Below are 24,593 nucleotides of genomic sequence, written 5' to 3'. Positions count from 1 at the left end.
CAAGCCCATCTGAACCCCACGGCCCCACCTCACAAGGAGGGACTCACATCCGGCTATCTGAGGCACAGTGGTCTCCCTCGGATCAATATAAATTGATTTAAAAATAATAAATAATAAATAAATATGTTTAGAACTTTAGGTTACTTGGCTAAGTATCCAGATTATATCTATTATATTGAATTTGGCAAGTGACAGTACAAAGATCATCATAAAATATTGGTATGATTTTCATGGGCTTTGCAATCCATTTTGAATGAGATTAGAAAGCTAATGCTAATGGGGTAAAGCTACATACATAGCAGGAAAACTGTAATAAGAATACTTGGAGGGAAATTTGCTTCATTTTTTATGAGTTCATCTACATAAATTTCCATTTTGGAATAATTTCTCTTTCAAGCATAATTATCTGCCTTTGGCCATTTTTACTAAGTTTTAAAGGCTGTATAGGATTTGACTGATTTTTAAAAAGGCTTTTTCCACTGAGATTTTTTCAGATGGGAAAAAGGCCAGAACTGTAGAGATACAATCTTAGATTCCCCAAGGGTAGACATCAATTGGTCACTGGAAAAAAAAAAAAAAGGCTTGAGGAATAAAATATGAACTCAATCAAATTGCTAATGAAAATAGTTAGCCTATAATTAGTTCATGTGGCTGCTTAAACTTTTAGCATGTTGATTATCTGAAGAAGCCTTATCCAACTTGATATGCCCGAGCTTTTTTGGTATTCCAATCCCCAGAATTCCTATCCAACATGATCTTGGGATTTTAGAAGTTGTAGTTCTCACCCATTGAGGTTAATGATTTGGATCAACATTGAAAATCTCTTGCTAATGAAAGCATACCATTCTAGAACATTCCCCAAACTACAAGACAGTTTGGACTAAAGTCCCTTGAATGTCAATACACCATGAACAATGACAATTCTATCTGGAAATTTGAGGAACAGTTGTATAACTACTACAACTAAGTTGTAAGGTTTCTAAGGGGTTTTACCATGTCTAGGTATAGGGGGTTAGGAAATGCTTACCATTCAAGCCAGCACTTATGTACATAAAGTAAAGGGAAAAACAGAGTTAAGGAAGAATAGATAATAATTATGAAAATAATACTTTAATGTCAATTTTGGTGTGCACATTATCCATACTAAGTAAGCTTATTCTATGGTAATAAGGAATTCTGCACAAAGTTTTGAGAGATAAGAAATAAGAGACCACAGTCTTGGCAGAGCACTGAGGAAAGAGTACTGTTGAACTTCCAAGTGTCTTTGTAGAGAGCATTATGCAAAACATTTATAGTTTTTAAATCTAGAAGGGAGTAGGACACAAATACCTGATTGTTTAATTGCATACTACTGTATGTTAAAACGACATTGTCCTTCAGAAACAAGTACAAAGTCTGGGTAAGTTTTTTGCAGGACTGTGGTAGGAAAGGAAAAAGGTAATACCTCTCGTGTATTTTTATTCTTCTGCATTCATTGCGGCGATTTAGACAATGAAAAAAAAATACAATTATGTGTGTGCATACTTAGCTATTTTTCTTAGGAGAAAAATATGGCATCCTTCACTTAATCCTCCAGAGAAAGATTGAGGGCAAACAAGGTCCAGGCAGAAGAAGAATATCATGGCTTCAAAACCCAAGGGACTGGTTTGGAAAAAACTCAACAGCACTTTTTCATACTCCTGTTGACAAAAATAGGATTGCCAACATGATCGCCAACGTCCGATGATGGATATGGCAGAAGAAGAAGATACTTAGCTTTGTATTGTAGCTTGTCCTGCTTCATGTGATGCTATTTAAAATATCAGCCCTATGATATATCAATCAAATGTATAGTGTTTTATGGTTAGATTATGGATTATCTTTATGGTTAGATTATGGATCTTCAAAAAGATTCAGAAGTATTTCAGATCTCACATGAACACAGCTGTTTTAATGAAGAATTTTCATTAATCTTTCCACTCAGATGATTTTTTTTTAGGGTCAAGCCTGAACATTAGAAAAAATATGATGATCCTCTGAGGAATTAACTCATCAAAGTAGCATCTTTTTCAAGTGGTGGTATTTTAGAATTATAGTTACGATAATAGAACTAGCAATAGAATAGAATTCTCCTTTGAATGGAGCTGTGTACATAGCATGTTCTAATCTGCAAAAGGAAGATCTAGAGTTCAGTTAGTATTTATTTAATGCAAAATTGAATCCACCATAAGTGCATTCAAATCTAGATCTGAATATATTGAAGCCTAGTAAATTTTAATGAAAGCTGAAAGGTTCAACACATCTTAACGGTATAATTGGCAATATAATTTTAAAGTACATTTTTACTATATATACATTTTCATCCAACATGATCTCACACAGTCCTAAGAATATCTTGCATATTGCAACTTTTTAACACCAGCTAAACGATGCAGCCATTTCAAAATTATTCTTTTTGTTCCCATTGCTGCTTCTGCCCCTCCTGCTTTCTCAAGGCTATTGAGGGTGCTACCTAATTTGCATTATGAGTTTTGAAAACCTATTTACTAGCAAGCAAGTGTACTTCAAATGTGTTGTATAAATGCTGAGCTTGTATGGTTAGGATAATAAAATACCAAATGTCAATAGTGTGATGAATTGTTATCTCAAAAAAAGAGCTGGTGGTGATGGAGGGAGTGTTACACTGAAGAATTGTATCTAAACTCTCTATTACATATCCAGTAACCTAAAAAAAATTAAACAATACCTATCCCATTCATTCCAAATGGAATATGGAATATGATTCTCTGGGACTGCTAAGACTGATGCTAAAGCATTTCCTTTTTATCTCCAAAATTCACCCTGCTGCTCTCTCCAAAGGGCCAAATATACAGGCTTTTATGAAGTTAAAAATTGGTACAAATCTATTACGGTCTTTCCCCATTACTTTGCTTGCTTATGGCCAATTCTCACAAGTTAAACAGTGCACACACACACACACACAAAAAAAATACAGTAAATCACAGGCTGTTTTGTTCTATATTATCGTCTCACAAATTATGAGTCAAGAGGGAAGAATGCATTTGGCAATTTATAGTTTCCTGTGAGAATTACAAAGGATCCCATAAGGTCACGTATTTTATGGGTGGTGGAGTGTGGGAATAGTCCTGGCTTAGTCTAATATATAAGGGATGTAAGCTTCATCTTTTCCATGCACACAAAACAGAAACCAACAAGAAGTTATTCTTTGAAAGTGATTTTTGCAGTTGAGTGAAACAGGTGCTTTTATTTCATTCCGTGGAATATTATTTTCAACAGGATTTGCAGCTGGTAATAGGGCATTAAATTAAGATTGTGACCTACTGGCACTTTCATTTGATTTTAATTAATTTAAATGCATGCAAATTTAAATTGTTGCATTTCCTAGCACCAGTGATGAGCAAAAAAAGAAAAAAGAAAAAGAATTAAAACGGGACAAACATTAATCTGCATACACATGTGTTATGAATTCTTTTTTAAAAACCTTAAATGTATACATGGCCATTCTCTCTTCCAGACAACCTCTTCAATATGGGTAATGAGGGCCTATATTTCACAAGAAATGGGCAAATATGAAACATTCAGTTCAGTCCAGTTCTTGTTTTTCCTGTCTTAAATGCATTCCATCCTGGTTGTAGATTAATTTGTGTACTTTTGTATTAATACATTTCATACACACTTCTCTTTAATAGATGTTTTTGGTATGCATGTTTTCAAATATGCACGTTTTTTGCATGAGAATTTACTGTATTTGGTATATCTTCTTCTCACATATCCGTTTTTAACACATTTTTTTTTAACTATGACCTGCATCACAAATTTGGAAGAGTGCTGATTTCAGGAAGTGAAAGTTCAGTTCAGAAAATACAAAAGCTGAATAAACTAACCTATAAAGTAGATGGATCTTTTCCCCATCTGCCCTGGCATGGACTGGTTCAGCACATGAATGACTGCTGGAAATGGAATAATTCAGTCATCTAAGCTTAGTTACTGTTATGCTGGCAACACTTAATTTGCAACAATAGAACATTTGACCTGATCTATCTTTAAGAGAAATGTTGTCTTTTTTTTTCTTTTGTAATGTGAATACTTTGTACTGCCTTATATCAGATCACCAGGGCATAGCTTCACCACCTTTTTTCATTGATTAGCAGTAAGAGAGCAGAGAGCTTGTCTTCAGGAAATTGATGTCAACCCTCCTAAAATTCAAATATGCAGTCCTGGAAATGTTTCCAAGTACTGTTTCAAAGACAATAGGGTGAGTAAAATGTATTTGCCTGCAATTCAATGCAAATTGTAGTAGGTACAAGTCTCAGCAAGTATAAGTTACAATGAGAGGTAGGGTCCCCGATTGTTAATTGCATCATGTTAATTAACATGATTAAACAATTAGTTTAGAATGCCAAAGTACAATAAAATCCACATGATCAGATCAGGTTGCCATCTTATTTGAGTTTGAGGAATTAAGATACATAAACACAGAGAGAAATAATATTTTTTAAAAAAGCATTATAGTTGAAATAAGTCAGTAAAATCGCCTCTGTGTCCTTTGAAAAGCAGAGGAGAAAGACACTGTTTAAAGTGCAGAGTCAGATGACTGATAGAGTGCATTGTCTGGAGACTTTCACAGTTCAGGTTAATGCTATCAAACCTTTTAATTACACCAATATATAGCTGATAAGAAGCCCTAATGGCCCTTTTCATATCTGTAGAGTAACTAGGACATGTGCCATGTATGGATGTAAGATTGATTCCTATGAGGCTTCATTCTGATAGCATGACTTCCTGTCAAATGATACATAGCAGAAACGACTTTTCAAATCTTTGTCTTTCCTACTGAGGTGCTGTTGGGAGATATTCCAGTGCCTTAGGAATGGGCTGGTGCAGTTAAAAAGTAGGGTTCATAAAGCTGAATCGGTAAGCTGTAACTAAGTATTATTATTATATGTGATTTTAAAGTATATAATATGGTATTCATTTATAGTCTTATGTTCTATGATCTAGGTTTCCTACCACTGGAAACATTATCTAAACTGGTAAAACAAATCTTAAACTATAGGAGGCTTTCATTAATTTCCATTAAAAGTATTTTGGATCTAAAATACTTACATTGTGTTTTCTGTTCATAAAAACAGTTATCATGCATTGGTTAAATATAATCTCCCTTGAAATGTGCCCAAAGCAGAACAAAGGCATAGAGCTGATAAAAGTATCCTTATAAAAAGACACTCGTAAGAGGCATGGCTTGAAACATCTGCCCCCAACTTGACTTTTTTGACTTTCCCTGGAGATGCCTCTGCTGCCATCCTACCTTTCGTACATGGAATGCAAACATAGTAGCTTTGGAAAAAAAAAAAAAGTCATCTAGCCTCAGTCTGAAACCTCTCCCTCTTATCAGAACTCAGTCAGAAGAGTGTGTGTATGTGTGTATTCATGCAACAACCTTATAGTGAAAAAGGACAAAGGATTTGAGTACCCGCAGAATGCTTATACATGTATGTGCTCATTAGGAAGGTTTTATAAAAGATTTGTGTGTGTGTGTGTATACACACACATACACACACACACACACACATAAACCTGGCATGTGCTGGCATGCACATATACAACAAATTAATTTTGTATTAAAAACTTTTTCCCTGAAACATTTGTTTTTCATCTGGCATCAAATGAAATTTAATTTCAAGTTGTCTTATGTCATTTGAAAAAGATGCACAGGAGGTTCCTAAACTTATGTATACACATCTCATTATTTCTCAGTAGGATCTGTGTTTTTACCACCTGTTCGCAATTGGGAACACTTACCCTAATGCCACTATAGCAAACTTTACCACTGGGACTCCTTTTCACGATACAGTTTTTAATCTTTTCTGCACTGTTGTTTATACAATTATTAAAAAAAAAAGAAGTTGCACATGGGTTCAAGAAAGAAAAGAGCAAAACCATAGAGCTTTTCTTGATTTGTAAATGCAAAATTGCTTAATAAAATGCTAGAAAATTGTAAAAGCAAGTGAAAAGGTTTAAATCATCCTATGATTGGCTCATGCTTATTTATTTATTGGTTTATTTTAGTCATATTACATGACCCTTATGATACGTTTTATCAAACTGAAATACAGAAATAAAGGGCAAGACATTATGTCAGAGGTTGACTTTGAGGTCTCCTTTTCTCTCTCTGAAATAGTGCCCATAATCTCTCAAATTCAAAATGATAGGTATCAAAAGACTCAAGTTTTGCAATGTCACTTGAAGATTGAAGAGGCTACTGAACAGAGAGCTGTGACATATTCAGAGCTAGGTTTGAAAGTACATATTATGAGAAAGCTAAAACCTGAAAGGACAATGATTACTTCTGTGTAAGCAGGCACAACTGGAACCATACTTGGGAAAAAACTGTTTTGCCCTTAGGAAACAGATGAACATACATAGACAAAGACACAACTCTATTGTGCAATTTTAAGCAGACTAAACAAGGAGCAAAAATCTGTATGACTCGAAGATAGTAGCAAAGGAAGTTGTAGGTCTGCTCCCTTCCACTATGTATCTGGATTTTTGCAATTGCAATTTTTGCATAGATTGTTAGCAAATAACTAATAAGGAAAGAAGTCTCTGTCTCTCTCTCCTTCCCTCCCTCCCTCCCTCTCCCTCCCTCTCTCTCTCTCTCTCTGTGATTTCTGACTTTAGCATTGGGCACAATCTAGATTGAATTAAGCGTATTTAAATTTAATTGATTTCTGTAAAGGAGCTAACAAATCTTTAAATGATCTTACATTCTTGGTTACTTTTGTTTAAAATCTGTTGTGATACATCACTTTGACATATTTTTCTCAATTGGGGAAGAGAGAGAAGAAGACATTTTGATGACATTTTCAAAGAGATGAGAGAAAAGTTTCTTAATTTTAGTTACAGGTTGGCTAAGGCTGTCATATCCCAATGTGATGTGTTACAACAATATTAAAGCAGTGACTAAAATAAACCCAGAAAGTGCTTTAATCAGTTCAACAATTAAAAAGTGTAAACATGTGAGTTAGAAAACATACACATGCATACTCAATGGAAAAAGCATAGGTAAACGACTAAGTTTACAATAACGCCACAGTTAGTTCTCAAATATAAGAATAGGAGATCTTTCCAAAACATGGAGAACCCTGCCCGAAAGCCATTTCTTTTGCATCTGATTGAATAAGAATTTCTTTTAAATTGTGGAAGAGATTTTCAGAATTAAATGAAAGAAAACTAAAGGCATAAGTAAAGTTCTCCACCTTTTATCTAGCACACGGGACTGCATTGTTTAATTGTAATGAACATTTCTTGCACTTCCCATTTTTGCTTTCTTTTCTTTCTTTTTTCCCCTCCCTTACCCTAAGGCTAGGGTAAACGACAACAACTTTTCACAAACAAATCCTGACTCTTTCAATTTTATCAGGCTTGTCTTGACATTATATCTAAAATGTGGGTTACTGTAGTATTACCATATATAGATAGGAAACAGAAAAAATGACTAAGGCTGAGAAGGAAAAAGGGAACTTCTTCAAGGTCAGACGGTGAACACATGTTTGAAAGAAGAAACAGAGAAAAAAAATGAAATCCATGTTCATTCATGTACGTACGTACACACACACACACACACACACACAAGGAAAGGCTATGGAGTTTTGTAGAGAGACTGTTAATATGTTTTAATGGGCTAGCTGCAGAGCTGAATACAAACCAGACAATTGTTGGTGGGTTTTTTTAAAAAATAGTTTGAGTTTTTAATCTGCTTGTGTAAACTGATAGAGCCTTTATCCTGAGCACACTTTTTAATGAAGAGCAACATACATTATTTTTATAAAGAGATGGCTATAAAAACACTCTGGGAATCAAAATACTTCTTCAAATATCTTTTTTTGCCTTTGACATTTTTTCAATAGCTATTGTATGACTCTGTGGATTGTTTGCCTTACCATGGGCCTTCTGAGACCTAAAAGTCTGCTTCTGCTAAAAAAAAAAAAAAAAGGACTGCCATTCAAGAAGTAAATCACCTTTTCCTCTTTGCCACTTTGTCTTGCTTGCGTGTCTCAGACCAACCTAAAAGGTTCTTCAACCCTCAAGCAGACTTTTGGTGTAGAAAGAGGCTTTACTAAAGTTTCCCTCCCTCCTTCCACTGGCACAAAACTTTTAATGAGCTATAATCATTCACATTCTAATTGTTCTAAGAATCTCTGGGATTGAAATGTTGGGTATCAATTCTCAAATAAAGGAGAGGTTTGTATGTAGTATTCAGACTGCAATTCTACTCTACAAAAATAGAAGAAGCTGCTCCAGATAAACAGATACATACTGACCCAACACATTTGGAGATTATCTCCTTTTCAAAAGAAAGTACAATCAATAAGAAAGGTGCACACTTCAGACCTTCCTAATTTATATCAGTGAAATACGTATTTCCTGATTGCTTGCTAAAATTCACTAATTCTACCTGAACATATTGCTATATTAATATACTTCTGTTGTAATTAAACATAAAACATTGCTTAGTACAAGCAATAATAATCTTGAGTCTTCTGTAGATGATTTTCACAGAATTCCATGGTGACCACTGAAGCAATTATAAGATTTGAATGTATTATATCTGCAATTTTCCTTTACAACAAGCTTATAAATGAAGCCTGTATTATTATCTCTCTGTAGAGTGTTACAGGAGGGGAGAGAGACTAAATTCTATTCAACCACCCATGGAAGATATACCTAAAATGTGGTCTGAGTTTAAGTTATTACTGCAAAATACTACTGCTGTAGCTTCTTCTTAATATCCTCTCCAGACCTCTCTTACTTAAAGTAGGGATAGACAATACTTTTCTATTGGCAAGGACTGCAGTTCTCGAAAATTGATCTATAGGGAGTGTACCTGCTAGGGAGTACCTGCTAGGGAGGCCTGAAGCACAAACTAGGTGTGGCAAGAAGGGAAGCACCTATTGCTTCTCTCTGAAACATCACCCCTTCCCTCTTTCTGAGACATCTTTTTCAGTCCCATTAGTGTTCATTTGTATGCTAAACCAAGGGTCACCAACCTTTCAGACCTCAGGGACCACTAAATAATAATTTTAAATCCGCGGACCACTAATATGAATATTTTAAAAAGATAAATAGTATTTTATGCAATATAAAATGTAAATAATGTTTCTGTGGACCACCAAAATTTTCTTGCAGACCACCAGTAGTCCGCAGACCACTGGTTGGTGACCACTGTGCTAAACAACCATTAGATAAAGGAGAATATTTGAGGTTTGGGATTGAAATGAGGGTTCCTTGGTGCTCTCCGAACTTGATTGTTTTCTTGCAGACATTTCATTACCCAAACTAGGTAACATCATCAGTGCTAGTATTAATGCTATTGCGGGTAATGAACTGTCTGCAACAATCTAGTTAAGAGAACACTAAGGATCCGTCATGTCCACCCCAAGCCTCAAATATTCTCCTTTATCTAATGGTTGTCCAGATTAGATATCATTAGACAAGTAGAGTTTTCTAGTATCAACTGGTGGTCCAGGTATTGGTAATATTCTACTCCTAGATTTTACACATCAGGAAATGGTTAGGCTAAATAGCTGATTCAGTATTTTACAACAATTACTTCCAAACTTGTTTTGCAATGCTAACTCCAGGTTGCTTTATACTGTAAACTACTCAACCTTGTTCATATCACTAAAGGAAATACCATAACAGGACTGTTGTCTATAACAGCGGTCACCAACTGGTAGTCCGTGGACCACTGGTGGTCCTCAAGAAAATTTTGGTGGTCCACAGAAAAATTATTTGCATTTTTTACATTGCACTAAATCAGGGGTCCTCAAACTACGACCCCTGGGACAGATACGGGCAATGAACATTTGTATTGCTGCAGAGCGTCTCCCCCTTCAGGGTCTTCTTGTGTGAGTCGGAGGAGGGCAGAAATTCCGACTTGGGGTCTGCTTCAGCCTCCTGGTGTGGGGCTTTGGATGAAGGCTGGAGGAAAGCAATGCTGGTATCAAAGAACCAGAGGGTCTCGTTCCAATGGGACTGCATCATGGCCTGGAACTGGCTGACCATCTCAGCCCACTGAGCCTCCAAGTGCCAGTACCTGACCTTGCACTCCCGCAGGTTTTCCCTCTGCTTGGAAAGCCTATGCTCGTAGTCCTCAATGAGGTGCTTCTACTGAGCCTCCTTCTCAGTCAGTTCCAATTTGAACTTAGCTGTTTTGCCAACTCTTTCTTATGATGGCTACTTAACTGCTTCCTGTTGGGGCCCTAAGGAGCCCGAACAGGCAGGCAAGGAGTGGCTGGCAGGGGAGGGGCTAGTAGAGGCTGGCGAAGCGCCCCTCGATGTGAGTGACATTGATTTGGCCATGCCCACCCAGTCACATGACCACCTATCGATGGCCCACCCAGCCGGTCATTAGGCAGATCATATTAGTGGTCCGCGGGATTTAAAATTATGAATTTAGTGGTCCTGAGGCTGAAAGATTGGTGACCCCTGGTCTATAAAAAAGAACTGGATCATAACTTCATTCACACCAGTGCATATCCATAAATGTTGAAGTTCTTTTCAGTATCACCCCCAATGCTTATCAATACAGCTGAGGCAGCTGTGGGTGTGCTTCCTCCCCCTTCTTCTCATCACTTACCCATTTGATAGTAGAGCTGTTACCTGACTTACTGGTAGGGATCAAGAACTAAGTGCAGCAGTTTCCCAGATCCCAAGGGAAAACCATTCAGGCGTTTTTATTGCCATGGTGCTAGATTGATTTAAAGCTATACACCCATTACTATGTGTGAAAAATCATTGTGACGTGAAAAACAATTGACACATTAATTGCAGCTTACAACAAACACTTGTCACTCAAATCTACCTTTAGATAAATGGAGCTAAATGCTAAACTTTATTTCAAGCAGTCCTCACCCCAGGCACAGTGAAATATTTATGCCTGAATAAGTCTTAGCATATATCTCTGTCTTACATTCCTCTAGCAGTAACTGCTCAAATATCTAATCTTTTTTCTCTTTTTTGAACATGAAAAAATAGAGATGGTTTTATTTTACATTTCTCAGACCACATTACTTCTACAGAATGGGAAGATAATGTATTTTTTTCAAACTTTTGAAATACTGGATACAAGACTGTGCTTATATAAAACTTTTTGGTTAGGCATCCATTCCCCAAATGTGCAAATCAGAAAATAATAATAATAAAAAAGCATGGAGACTTTATGGATGTGATTTTAATGTCCCTGATGAATATATTCCTTTATTCAAGCTTTAGATTCCATGTCTGAAATTCTCCCTCTTAATTTGGCCAACCAATAGCCATGTGACAATGATCTTTTCTGGAGGTTCAAATACGTTTCTTAAAATGTAAACTAAGACATCTAACAAATACATTTCTGGGCATCGCTGAACTCCTGGAAGCATTAGTGCATGTATGGGAAACAATATGAACAGAAATCAATGGGATTTTCCTACTTCTTTTTCCTTTCTTACCTATATTTTATTTTATTTATTTTATTTATTTTATTTGTATACCGCCCTACTCCCGAAGGACTCAGGGCGGTGAACAGCCAACAATAAAATACATAAATACACAAAATTTAAAAACCCGATAAAATCAAAATTAAACTTTTTGGCCCAGACAAATTAAAATACCCCAATAATTTAAAAACAGATTAAAATTTACATATTTAAAAAGGGAAGAGATCAGGCCAAGCCCGCTTGATGGAATAAAAAGGTCTTCACAGCACGGCGGAAGGAGCCCAGATCCGGGATCCTCCGTATCTCCGGGGGGAGCTCATTCCAGATGGTAGGTGCCCCCACAGAGAAGGCTCTCCCCCTAGGGGCCGCCAGTCGACACTGTTTGGCCATATGCATATGGATATTGAAAATACCAATCAAATTTTCATGGCTGGGGAAAGTCATACAAACTTCCCATTCCTGCATTCATTCTTAGTGCTCCAGCCTGAAAATACATTAAACTGCCGATGACCCAAACAGTGATCTTCTTAACTAAGACTCACATTGCTTCCCTTCTTGGCTTGTAATGCTATTCTGTGCATACCAGATATAGCCCTGTGGCTAGAATGGTGTTTAGTTGTAAGGATATGATTGACAGCATGAACACACTAATGCGATAAAAAAGTCATAACTGAAAAACATTTAATTGGTTAATCAATTAAAAGCCACATGGTTAATTGGCTAAAAAAGATCTGCAATCAATTAACAGCTCCAGATAAGCAAATGTTGCATAGCCAGGCTAATGTTTTCCTAGTTGTATCAGCTGCATTTCAAAACAAATGAAACACAGAGAAGATTGACATAGAAACTGGATCCAAAGAAGAATCCCTTCACATAATGTTGGGATATTCTCACACCAACATGTTTTGGAGAAAGGGAAGAAGAGGAAAAGTGTCTGGAAATAGTTATGCCCCCTCCCCAACCCAATCAGCTCTGTTGAAGCTGGCTTTCTCTGTAAGCATATATGCAAACAAAGACAGAGAAATGGAATGAGAGCAGCAAGCTTTCATTCCCAAGCATGGGATGTCTAATTTCCAATATATTTTCTGCACAAGAGATTATATCTGGAAGTTCCATTCATGTTGCACAACCCTTTCTCATGCCTGAATTCCCTTGATAGCCTTGTGATAGGACTCACAATGGAAATGTCTTCCAGAAACAACAAGCTTCAAATATACTCTATGTCCTGATTTTCATAGTAATAATAGGAGAGTGCTGCAAAACATTTAGTTGTTGGCAGTAGTGTTTTCGGCATATTTAAAAGGTAAATATTCCAGATAAGATAAAACAAGAACAGATAAAGCTGTGTACATATTTTACAAGCAAAGCTACAAGATCAAATTAGAAAGCCAAATAACTGGATCTAAATATTTGAAATCAGATTTAATGTTGCTCTTTTGGTCCTAATAAGTATTCTTTGCACTTGATGTTCTCTTCCAACCCAGCAGGATATAAATCCCACTCCATGGCTAGAAACCATGTAGACAATTTTTTAAATTAAGTTTTAATTTAAAACTTATAAATTAAGTTTTATCTTTTAAAAAATTTTGGACACCCTTCGGTGAGTTTGGTAAACTAATAGTTAACTTATTACCATAATGATAGTTCCCTGGACTGCCTGATTCATTATTTTCAAATTACTTTTACTTATTTATTCAAGGCCTAACTTTCTTGACATTCATTTTTCCATCTCAAATACAACTTAACAATTCACATCATTTGTGTTAACGAGAGGAAGTGGAACTATTTTTGGAATGCCTACTTATTTATCTTTCCTTTTCTCATCAACATCATCTCCTATTGGAAAACATTATTGGTTTAATTTCCAACTCCTGAGTCAACTTAATAGTTACACAAAGGGGTGGGCTGCTGGGGGTTCGCAGGGGTTTGGGAGAACCTCTAAGATTCTGTGCAGTTCAGAGAACCCCAAAATCCCATTCCTGGCTGCCCCTGCCCACCCTGCCCCTCCTCTCCCAGGAGTCCCTACGCAGCCCATTTTGGATGAAGGTAAGTGCAGGGCGCGTGTGGAGGCTTGGGGAGAGTGAAAAACAGGCCTACTGGAAGTTTGGGAAGAGGGCCAGAGGGCCTCTGGAACCTGGGGAGGCCGTTTTCGCCCTCTCAGAGGCTTGAGGAAAGTCTCCGGAGCCCAGGGAGGACAGAACCACCCCCCCTGCCATGGTGCAGGAGGCAGACTAGGCCACACCCACCATGGCCATGCCCACCCAGAAACCGTGCAGAGAACCTCTTACTAAAATTTTTGAAGCCCACCCCTGATTACACAGCAATAGTACTAAACCTCTCTCTCTCTCTCTCTCTCTCTCTCTCTCTCTCTCTCTCTCTCTCTCTCTCTCTCTCTCTCTCTCTCTCTCTCTCTCTCTCTCCCTCTCCCTCCCTCCCTCCCTCTCTCTCTCTCTCTCTCTCTCTCTCTCTCTCTCTTCTCCTGCCACTTTTCTTTACTTCTCTCAGAGAGGTTATGCATCTTGTTCTTAAACTTTATCTCTTTGTGCATGCATTTAGAACCTGCCTTTCTTCACAGACATCATAATAACATACAGTCACAGTCACACCTCCTGAGAAAAATGCCTCTTTTTAGAATTACTAGCATGTCTTCTCACAAGACACAAAATATTTATACATTTGAGGATTGGCAGTATGGCAAGTGAATATGCCATTTGGGGGGGAGGGGCAGTTCAACTACTACACAAGTGAATGTGAGTGCAGAAGCGTATGGACTGATAGGGGAAGTAGATGCCTTGGCAATATTTATTTATTTCTCTTTCCTGACTGACTTCAGTTTAGGAAGTAGGGGATTAATTGAATGACATTCTTTGCACTCTCCTGTTAGTTAACTGGACAGATTGTAGGCGAACCTTGATTGGTTTACATTGTTATCTTTGAGTACAAGACTTGGAAGGAGAAAGATTTTACGGTCTCAGAGCATTTCCATCCTTGTAAATACTAATTAATTAATTTATGAAGGTGATTCTGGGAGGTTTATAACAAATGGCTAAAACCACATATAAAAATCACAGACATAGAAAAATATAAAAATACATCAACAGCGTATATTATAAAAACAGATACCATGGGAATGGGAATAGTGACATGAAACTGCTGCTTAATGTATAATAATCTGCATAATTAAATGATAACCACTTTGAAAGACATCAACTCTCCAATGGAATCTTAACTAACAATTAATGAAACCCACTATTTGAAACAGGAATAAAATTCCCCCCAACTGCTATATACAGGTAACTATTTTCCCACTAAAGTTGCTTTTAATATATCTCCTACAGTACCTTGCAGTGATGTAGTACCTGGATTTCAGCTTTCTTTCTTCCTTTTTAACAAGAAGCACATTATTTTCAAAAATTGCTTTTGGAACTGTTCCTAGTTTCTGAAAACAAATTATTAAAACTGAGCATATGGAGGTCTTAAAGTAGAACCTTATGGAAAAGCAAGAAAAACACACACCCTCTAGTTGATGCTTTCTGTTTTGCAGGCTTTAAAATAATAACAATAAAAAAAATGATTGCAAACTTTTTGGGAAAGAAGATATTTCTTTGTATGTTTTTTTTTTCTTCAGGTGACAGTTCTCAGTTTGCATTTGAGTGTAAGGTCAATGCTCACCTCTAATACTAAACAAGAATTTATTTGCATAACTGTGTGCTGTTTCTTTTTTCTCTTGACTTGTTTCATAGCAAAGGAAAAGAGAAGATTTATTCGATAAAAGCCTGCTTTGTGCGAGATGGTGGCAGAATAGCTATGTAAAGATGAGAGCTCTACTCAAAATTTCTTACATGTTTCTTTTAATAATTCCTGCTCACTTTGATGAAAAGTGAACGGATTTTTATTTTTATTTTACAAATGGGGAGTAATTATTAGTAAAGTGTTGAATTCTTATATTTATCTTAGTGGTAATTTGTCAAAGGCAGAAAAAGGTATGAGTATCTAATCTTGCATTATCTTATCTCTCCAATGGTCTGCAGCTTCTTTGGTTCCCCATGTCATATCAAGAGGGAATTCCTCCCACAAGTCAATTTTCAGACAGGACAGGAAGGGAAATCAGAGAGAAAAATGAATGACAGCATTTTCCACCCCTTGCTACAATTAGAATAGAACAGAACAGAACAGAACAGAACAGAACAGAACAGAATAGAATTCTTTATTGGCCAAGTGTGATTGGACACACAAGGAATTTGTCTTGGTGCATGTGCTCTCGGTGTACATAAAAGAAAAGATGCATTCTTCAAGAATCATAAGGTACAACACTTAATGATAGTCATGGGAACAAAAAAGCAATCAAATCATATTAGGAAACAGTCGATAGAAATCTTAAGGATACCAGCAACAAGGTTACAGTCATACAGTCATAAGTGGGAGGAGATGGGTGATAAGAACGATGAGAAGATTAATAGTAATGCAGATTTAGTAACTAGTTAGTAACTTAAGTAAGTTCAAAAAACAGCACCAAAATTAATAAATAATAAAAAGAGTTTGAAAATTACTGCTTCTTTCAGAGAGAAAACTTCCAAGAAATTAGAAAATAGATTTTGGCATTATATTAATAAATATTCTCTATACTAGTTTTTTTAAAAAAGAAAAGTAGTGGATTTGAGAACTATTAAAAGACTCCTAATTAGACAAATGAGCAGTAGCATAGAACTGACATGAAGGGAAGTGTGTTTGAAGGTCCCCACTATATATTGTAACGATGACCATCATAATATGTAATTAAATTCAACTTGTGTCCTTGTAATCTATTACTGCACTTCTAGCTCTTGTTCCATGTTATTCTAGTTCCAATGGGGTGGGTGGGTGGGTGGGAGCTCTGTCTGTTATCTTATAACAATTATGGTTTAGCAGACCTGACAATTCACTGTTCAACAAATGGCTGAACAGCACCCTCTCCTATCAAAAAGCTATCTGGGTTTTGCAAGCAATCTTTGCAAAGGCTTGCAAAACTTGTCAGGGTTTTGTCAGGGTCGTTCACGAGAAAGGAATGCTTGCAAAAACCAGATGGTTTTTCCCCCTCCCTCCCCTCCTCGGCCAATTCTCACCTTTTTCAAGCAAAGAAACACCGTTTTACCAAAAAAGGAAGCATAATATTATCTTCTCCATTTGGAGACACAACCAAAGGTAGATAGTTTGTCAATTTAGGAGCTGGATTATCTACTCCTGAAGATTGCCACTTTTGTTTGGAAATGAGGGGATCAGCAGGGAAGGCGACTTAATTTAAAAATTGCAAACTAAAAGCAAATTAGTCGAGACCTGCAGAGTATTAGATTGACATACAGAATAGTGAGAGTGGAGTGTGGTGCGGTGGAAATGCTCTCATTTCAAGCCCTCTTCAAGTTTGGTATTCACTCATCCTTAAATACATTTTGTGACAATATCAGGATGATGGTAAATGTTTTTATAGATTATGGATGAGGATGGGGACAGCTTGACACATTTAGGCTGCTATTTCTTAGCAGCAAGCTTCTTTTTTTCTTATCATGGCTTTCTCAAATTATATTGTTTTGTACAATGCCTATAGGCAATATGGAGATGCATAGGTGATTGACAGGTGATAGCTAGTTTTTAATCTAATGTGCAATGAAGAATACCATGTGAAGAACTTCAGAAAATATGCCTTTTAATAATCACAAATAGATAGTGGTATTTAGAGAAGATATTTACAATACTGTTATAGCAGCAGTATAGGTGCTGAGCCAAACACAAATGTGATCCAGTGCTTTGTAATTACAGTTTTTAGGAAATAGGTTAATTCAAGTGGTGCCCACTAGATATGTTGCCCTTTAATTCCTATAATTCCCATGTCCATAATACCTGGGAATTATGAGTAGTATAGTCCAACCCAGTGTTTTTGAAACTTGGTAGCTTTAAGATATGTAGACTTCATGTTAGTGGGGAAATTCTAGGAGTTGAAGATCACATATCTTAAAGTTGCCAGGTTTGAAAAACACTAGTCTAATCCATTGGACTGGATGACCAGGTTGGGAAGGCTGGCGTTAAATGACACATAGATGAAAGATTAAAATGCAATAAAGGACCATGATTTGATTTGACCAAGAAATAGTCCAGGAGCCTTTTATCAGTGCAAATTTCATGTATTTGTCCTAAAAATTGGATGAAATATATCCTTCCTTCTATCCATCTAAAATCAGCAGACATTTAGCAGCACATTTTGACAAAAAAACAAAATAGTATAAGACATTGTTTCTGAGTATAGATTATACCAGTAATTAATGCAAATACTTTCCTGTGAATGATTAAGGTAACAAAGAAGGATCTGAACATCTCATTTTTGTAGGCTATTGATAGCTCTTCTACTCTGTCCCTGAAGCAAAACATCACAGGAACTGGAGTTGGTGGTAAATAATTCAGCCAAGAGCGAAGTTCAGCTATTAGAGATTCCGATAGCCGTTGCCCTTTACGGATTTTTCATACCACAGACTTCCCTACCAAGTTGAGGTGCTGTGTATATTTTATTTTTATTGGTTAGATTTATATCCTGCCTTTCCTCCTAGAGAATTACCATTTGTTAGGGCAGGAGTCTCCAAACTTGGCAACTTTAAGACTTTTGAGGACTTCAACTCCCAGAGTTCCTCAGCCAGATTTGCTGGCGGACAAATTCTGGGAGTTGAAGTCCTCAAATCTTAAAGTTGTCAAGTTTGGAGACCCCTGTGTTAGGATAAGAGCACTTTGTGGCTTCTGAAACAAAGAGTAATACCAGCTAGAGCATGAGGCCCTGACAGAGCAACCAATAAGGTCAAAAGGGAGAGCAGAAAACTCTGGATAATGTGATATATTGAAGGCATGATGGTAGTGAACCCACCTGGAAGAAGGGAACGTCAAACCACTTCTGCATTTTGTCAAAGAAAATTGTATAGACATGGCTGAAACCTTTAGACAAGATTGAGTGCCAAGTGATAAATCTTCCAGATCTAAGATCCTCAAGTTACAAGGGAAGACTGTCAAACTTTTACAAATAGATCTGGGAATGTGACATGGCAAGGCCAAAGTAGCAAATGAAGTTGATCACTGATTAAAAGTGTTAAAAGAGAAGTTCCTCATTTTACAAGGCACATACTGTCAGTGCACTGCTGGTGGCAGGAAAATCGCAGCCTAGCAGGAAAGAACTGTCTGCTTTCAGGAGATGTAATATCCATGCAAAAGAGAAGAGAGCTAAGACTTCTTTGTAGCAGGGAAAACACAAGGAAAGCGTTGCACAGAACTTTTTTATTTTATTTTTTATTTATATCCTGTCTTTATTATTTTTACAAATAACTATGACAAACATATAATCAAATATAGAGCTGGAAGAGACCCTGGAGGTATTCTAGTCCAACTCCCTGCTCAAGCAGGAGACCCTACACCATTTCAAATAGGTGGCTGTCCAGTCTCTTCTTAAAAACCTCCAGTGATGAAGCATTTCCAAATTCTGAAGGCAAGCTATTCCACTGGTTAATTATTCTCACTGTTAGGAAGTTTCTCCTTAATTCCAGCTTGCTTCTGTCCTTGATTATAGTTTCCATCCTTTGTTTCTTGTATTGCCTTTTGGTGCTTGGGAAAATAAGTTGCCCCCCTCTTTTTGTGCCAGCCCAGTGGTGGGTTGCCCCCGGTTCTGACTGGTTCTATAGAACCGGTAGTAAAACCAGAGGGAGGCTCCGCCCACCAACCCCTACATCATCAGAATGCTTCTGCGCATGCACAGAAGCGAGAGCGCATGCACGGCCCCGTTGCGAACCGGTAGTAAAGGTAAGTAGAACTCACCCCTGTGCCAGCCCTCCAAATACTGGAATACTGCTATCAGGCCACCCCTAGTCCTTCTTTTCTCTAGACTAGCTATACCCAATTTCTGCAACAATTCTTCATATGTTTTTGTCTCCAGGCCCTTAATCATCTTAGTTGTTTTTTTCTGCACTTTTTCCAAAGTCTCAACATTGAAAAACTGAAATATCGTATTGACATAAGTAGTCAGACCCTTTGCAACAACACATGAAATTTAGCTCCGTGCTTCCCATTTCTCTTGATCGGTGCTTACAAGTTTTTATACCTTGCTTGGAGTCCATTGCTTGGTAAATTAAATTGATTGGGCATGATTTGGAAAGGCACATCTCTCTCTATTGATTGTTTCCTAGTATGATTTGATTGCTTATTTGTACCCTATGATCATGATGGTGAACCTTTGGCATGCATGCCACAGGTGGCATGTGTAGCCATATCGGTGGGCATGTGAGCTCAGTTCCGGCGCGCATGTGCGTGCCAGCTAGCTGATTTTCAGGCCTTCTGGGCCCATCAGAAGTATGGAAACAGGCTTTTTCTTGCCTCCAGAGAGCCTCAAGGTGGTGGTGGGGAAGGCCCATTTTTTGCTTTCCCCAGGCTCCAGAGCCCTTCTAGAAACCTGGAGAGGGCGAAAACGGCCTTCCCCAGCCCCCCCGGAGGCCCTCTGGAGGCTGGAAATGGCCCATTTGCTGACTTCTGGTGGGCCTAGAAGTTGGCAAACAGGCTGTTTCCGGCTTCCAGAGGGCCTCCGGGAGGTGGTGGTGGTGAGGAAGGCTGTTTTCACCCTCCCCAGGTTCCTAGAAAGGCTCTGGAGCCTGGGGAGAGAGAAAAACTGGGCCCACCATGACATCGTGTGCCAGGAATGAGGGGAGAGGGGGGGTATATAGAATTATGGATGGGGGTACGCACATACGCCCCCCTGCGCTCCCCCGCTTCTGGCATGCGATGGCAAAAAGGTTAGCCATCACTGCCCTATGACTATCATTAAGTGTTGTACCTTTTGATTCTTGATGAATGTATCTTGTCTTTTTATGTACACTGAGAGCATATGCACCAAAGAGAAATTCCTTGTGTATCCAATCACACTTGGCCAATAAAGAATTCTCCTTCTCCTTCTCCTTCTCCTTCTCCTTCTCCTTCTCCTTCTCCTTCTCCTTCTCCTTCTCCTTCTCCTTCTCCTTCTCCTTCTCCTTCTCCTCCTCCTCCTCCTCCTCCTCCTCCTCCTCCTCCTCCTCCTCCTCCTCCTCCTCCTCCTCCTCCTTCTTCTTCTTCTTCTTCTTCTTCTTCTTCTTCTTCTTCTTCTTCTTCTTCTTCTTCTTCTTCTTCTTCTATAAAAGGTGTCACAACTGACAACGCATACTGTAACAGAGCAAAGAGTAATGAAATGAATTTCAACAACTGTAGAATCAGGCTGCAGCATAACAAAATTGACAAAAGTGAAGGGGGGTCTGACAGTTTAATACATGTCACCCTCACATATAAAATGGTAGATATTTAATATAATTCAATATTATACAGGTGTATTTGATGGTGGAAGATGTTGAAAATTGTAAACCAAATGACAAATATAGTTTTGGAAAACTATTTTCAAAATTTCAAAAAAGAAAAAACCTCAAGGGCTTTCAATAAAAAAAATCATCATAGCAATGGATGAAAGTCTTGAACACTAAAAAGAATGAAACTGAACAATGACTTTCAATGTCAAACATGAAAGGACAAGGAAACATACCTCATTCAAAATGTAAAAAAAGAAAAAGAAGAAAATGGTAAGGAAAGAAAATGAGACTTAAAAAAAAATCAGAGAAATCACAGGAACATTTACAGCTAAAGGAAGACTCCTACACATGGATAATCATGGAAGGGATCTAACAGAAGGAAATTAGGTTATAAGATAAAAATTATTCTGAAAGTTTAATAGACCACAAATGGATTGTAGACAACAGGATGATTGTTAGACAGAGAATATATTCAGGAAATGACTTTGTTAGAAAGTAAGATATAAGAGACCAGAGCAGCTGGCAAATAAGAAAGAACCAGGCAAAGATAAAATATCTGTTGAATTACACCAATGCATTTGGTGTAGAAGCAGCAGCGATTAAAGGTTTGCATTAAAGTTGCTGTATGTTCACAAATCTATGCATACCTAGAAATTGATACCAGTCAGTCAATATGTAGTAGTCCTCAACTTACAAACATAATTGGGACTAGAACTTCTGTCACTAAGTCATGTGGTTGTTAAGTGAGTCATGACTGATTTTATGTCCATTTTTGCTGCAGTCATTAAGTGGATCCTGCTTTCCTATTAACTTGGTTGAAAATCCCCTGGGAAGGTTGCAGATAGGAATCACACCGTCCTGTCATGCTGGTTTCTGGATTTGATCATGGCACTGTAGAGATACTATGAGACTTGTAATTGTGAAGACTGGCTGTAAGTAACATTTTTTTCAGTCCCGTTGTAACTTGTTAAATGAATGGTCATTTAACCATTACAGTATACAGTCAGTATACTGTACAGTATATCAAAGAAGAGAGATGGAAAGTTAGTGCAGTGTTCTCAACATCAGCAACTATACACTGTGTGAACTTCAGCACTTAGAATCCCTCAGCTAGCTTTAAGTTGCTGTAACTGAGAAACACTGAGTTAGTGAACTACTGTCCTAATTCCTCTCAGAAGGAGTTTTAACCCTAGGGATGCAAACTGCCGAACTGCCCACCTTTCTGATTGATAAGCTCAGCGTCTTAGCCACTGAGCCACCTAGCCAGGCTCCGATATATAACAATAACGGATGCAAATAAATCAATATTGATATTTATGTTTTTTTCCTTCATGTGTGCAGCATGAAAAATGATCCCCCTTACAGGAATTTTTTCCTCCAGGAAATATTTGCTCTTAATACGTTGCAGGAACTGAATAATTGTCCTTTATTTTTGTGAGATTCTGCAAACATCACCACAGCCATCACCAAGTTACAGTGAAAAATAGAGAGTATATGTATTTTAATTTCAAGATAATCTGAAAGAAGCATGGTTCTTTGGCATGATGACTTTCTACAGATGTGGTCTCTGCTGCTACTTCTTCAGTTTTCTCCATTAACTCTGCTGGCAAGCACTAGGAAGGGACGTGATGAATTATTAAGCTGGCAGCAGAATAAAACTGGCAGCAGATAAGAAACAAGAGCTAAAAAGACACTGAGACAGACATACAGAGATGAAAGTTGAGCACATAGACAAGAAACAGGGATTTGGAGCAATATCTGAATCAATTCAATTTCCATTCTCTTTGCTCTAATACAGGCCTGAAGCAGTGTCCTGGAGGAAGGATTACTTAATTTAGACGGAGAGGGCTGTTTTATATATGTCCTATACAATGTTCACTTGAGAAATTATTCTTGTTTTGAGCAATGCAATTTAAGTATTGTTGAGTAGTCTGACAATATAGTCAATTTGACTGGAATTTTTCTCTACCGTTGCAAAGGGAGTGGAAACTTGATTAGGCAGCGAAGTATTCATGACCTGTTTCGGTTCTAAATAATTTCATGTTCCTCATTTATTTCTAATATTGTGCTTCTTAGTTTCCCTTGTTTTTTATTTGATTTGTTCAACCACCTTTTATCAATTTTTTCCTCCAAGTTGCTTGGAAAGAAAGACACTAAACAAGAATTACGATAATATGAACAAGCAAATACTTGTGTGGCCTGAGCTGTTATTCAACATATCCAACAGCTACAATTCAGTCCAATTTGGATTAAATCAGAAATAAAACAGGTTTACCAATTTGGGGGCATGAGGGAGGGGAGTTGAAAACTTCCAAACAGCCACTTACCTCTCCTTTAACCATCAGTAGCAGTTTTGCAGTGCTGGACAAATATTTTCCCCAGCTAACAAGTGGATGTAAAAAATGTCAACCTGTTGGAGTGCTTCGTGTAGGTAGAATTGTACCGTTAATTCCAAATAACTATTCCTTTTCTAGTCCTACAAAGGTAATGAAATTTCAGTAGAGTTGTGACAGGTTTTGCACTAAAAAGTTATGGAATTTTGAAATTTGGGGAGAGCAAGGAATGAGTGTTTCTAGTGAGGTATGTTTACCATTTGCAATAGCTTTCTGGTAATGTACCTTCACTCCTCTACTTCAGGAACGCTTTGAAAATAGAGGTATTCTATAAAGCAATGTTTCTCGACCTTGGACACTTCAAGACATCTGAACTTCAACTTCCAGAAGTTGAAGTCCAGACATTTTGAAGTGGCGAAGGTTGGGAAACACTGCGCATAGAGCATATAGTTCAAAATTAGTTGGCAGACACCAGTTATCTTATAAAGTTATGTTAGCTTTTAATTCTGTCTGGATATGTGGCTTCATTGGCATTGATTGATGGCGATGATTTCTTGACTTATTGTAATGTGTTTTAACTGTGCATTACCAGGAGTCCTTAAGAACTGTGGTGGCATAGAAATATAATAAATAACACAAAGTAGTCACTTACTTTATATCATGAAAGGAAAATTATAAATGGGACACATTTCATAGTACTTATTTGAAAGTGAAGGTGTCATGATTGCCACCAATATACGAAGCAGGGAAATTAAAAGATTTCAACATTTGATTAATAGAAGCAGAAAATTAATGTCTGTAAGATATTTTCTTAAAAATAACTTGGCTCCATGCCATATAGGGCTTTCAAGATCAAAACCAGAGCTGATCTGGAAGCAAACTGATAATCAATGCAGCTTACACAGCTGAAGTGCAATATTTGTTGTTCTAGGGCAGTGTTGGTGAACGAGCACGCAAATGCATGGGGAATGCCAGAAACCAGAAGAGCAGTTTCCCAGTGCGTGCTGAACTTCCGGTTTTTGGCTTGCGCATGTGCACCGATCACCTGGTCTTCCGGTTTTGGGTGTACATGCGTGCACAAAGACCAACTGGCCAGTGCGCATGTGTGTGCTGGAAACTAGAAGTTCAGCTTTTCAGCACGTGCATGTGTGCGTCCCAGGGAACTATTCTTCCGGTATCTGGGGCTCCTGTGCGTGTAAAGACCAGCTGGCCAGTATGCATTTGCGTGCCAGAACCCAGAAGAGCAACAGGGGATGGCTAGCATTCCCGGAGAGATGGCTCTGCATGTCACTTCCAGCATGCATGTCAAAGGTTCGCCATCACAGTTCTAGGGCTACACATAACTGCAGATGCCGCCACATTTTGCATCGGCTGATGCTTCCAGATACTCTTAATAGCAATAGCATTTAGACTTATATACCGCTTCACAGTGCTTTACAGACCTCTCT

At 37.8% G+C, this 24,593-nt stretch overlaps 1 long non-coding RNA gene across 2 annotated transcripts in view; it reads left to right on the top strand.

Moving 5' to 3' along the window:
- Nucleotides 1–4,836: 4,836 nt before the first annotated feature.
- LOC139311354 (uncharacterized) overlaps nt 4,837–24,593 on the top strand; it is a 186,431-nt gene continuing 166,674 nt past the window's right edge. For both annotated transcript variants that reach the window (XR_011599940.1, XR_011599939.1), the window contains exon 1: nt 4,837–4,914. This is a non-coding gene — a long non-coding RNA (uncharacterized lncRNA). The remainder of the gene's footprint in view (nt 4,915–24,593) is intronic.

Source organism: Pituophis catenifer, unplaced genomic scaffold (assembly GCF_029215685.1).
Source record: "Pituophis catenifer annectens isolate HBS135680 unplaced genomic scaffold, rPitCat1.0.hap2 SCAF_2, whole genome shotgun sequence".
Taxonomy (NCBI): Eukaryota; Metazoa; Chordata; class Lepidosauria; order Squamata; family Colubridae; genus Pituophis; species Pituophis catenifer.
The sequence above is the reverse complement of the archived record's forward strand: the minus strand, read 5'-3'. Positions and strand labels throughout refer to the sequence as shown.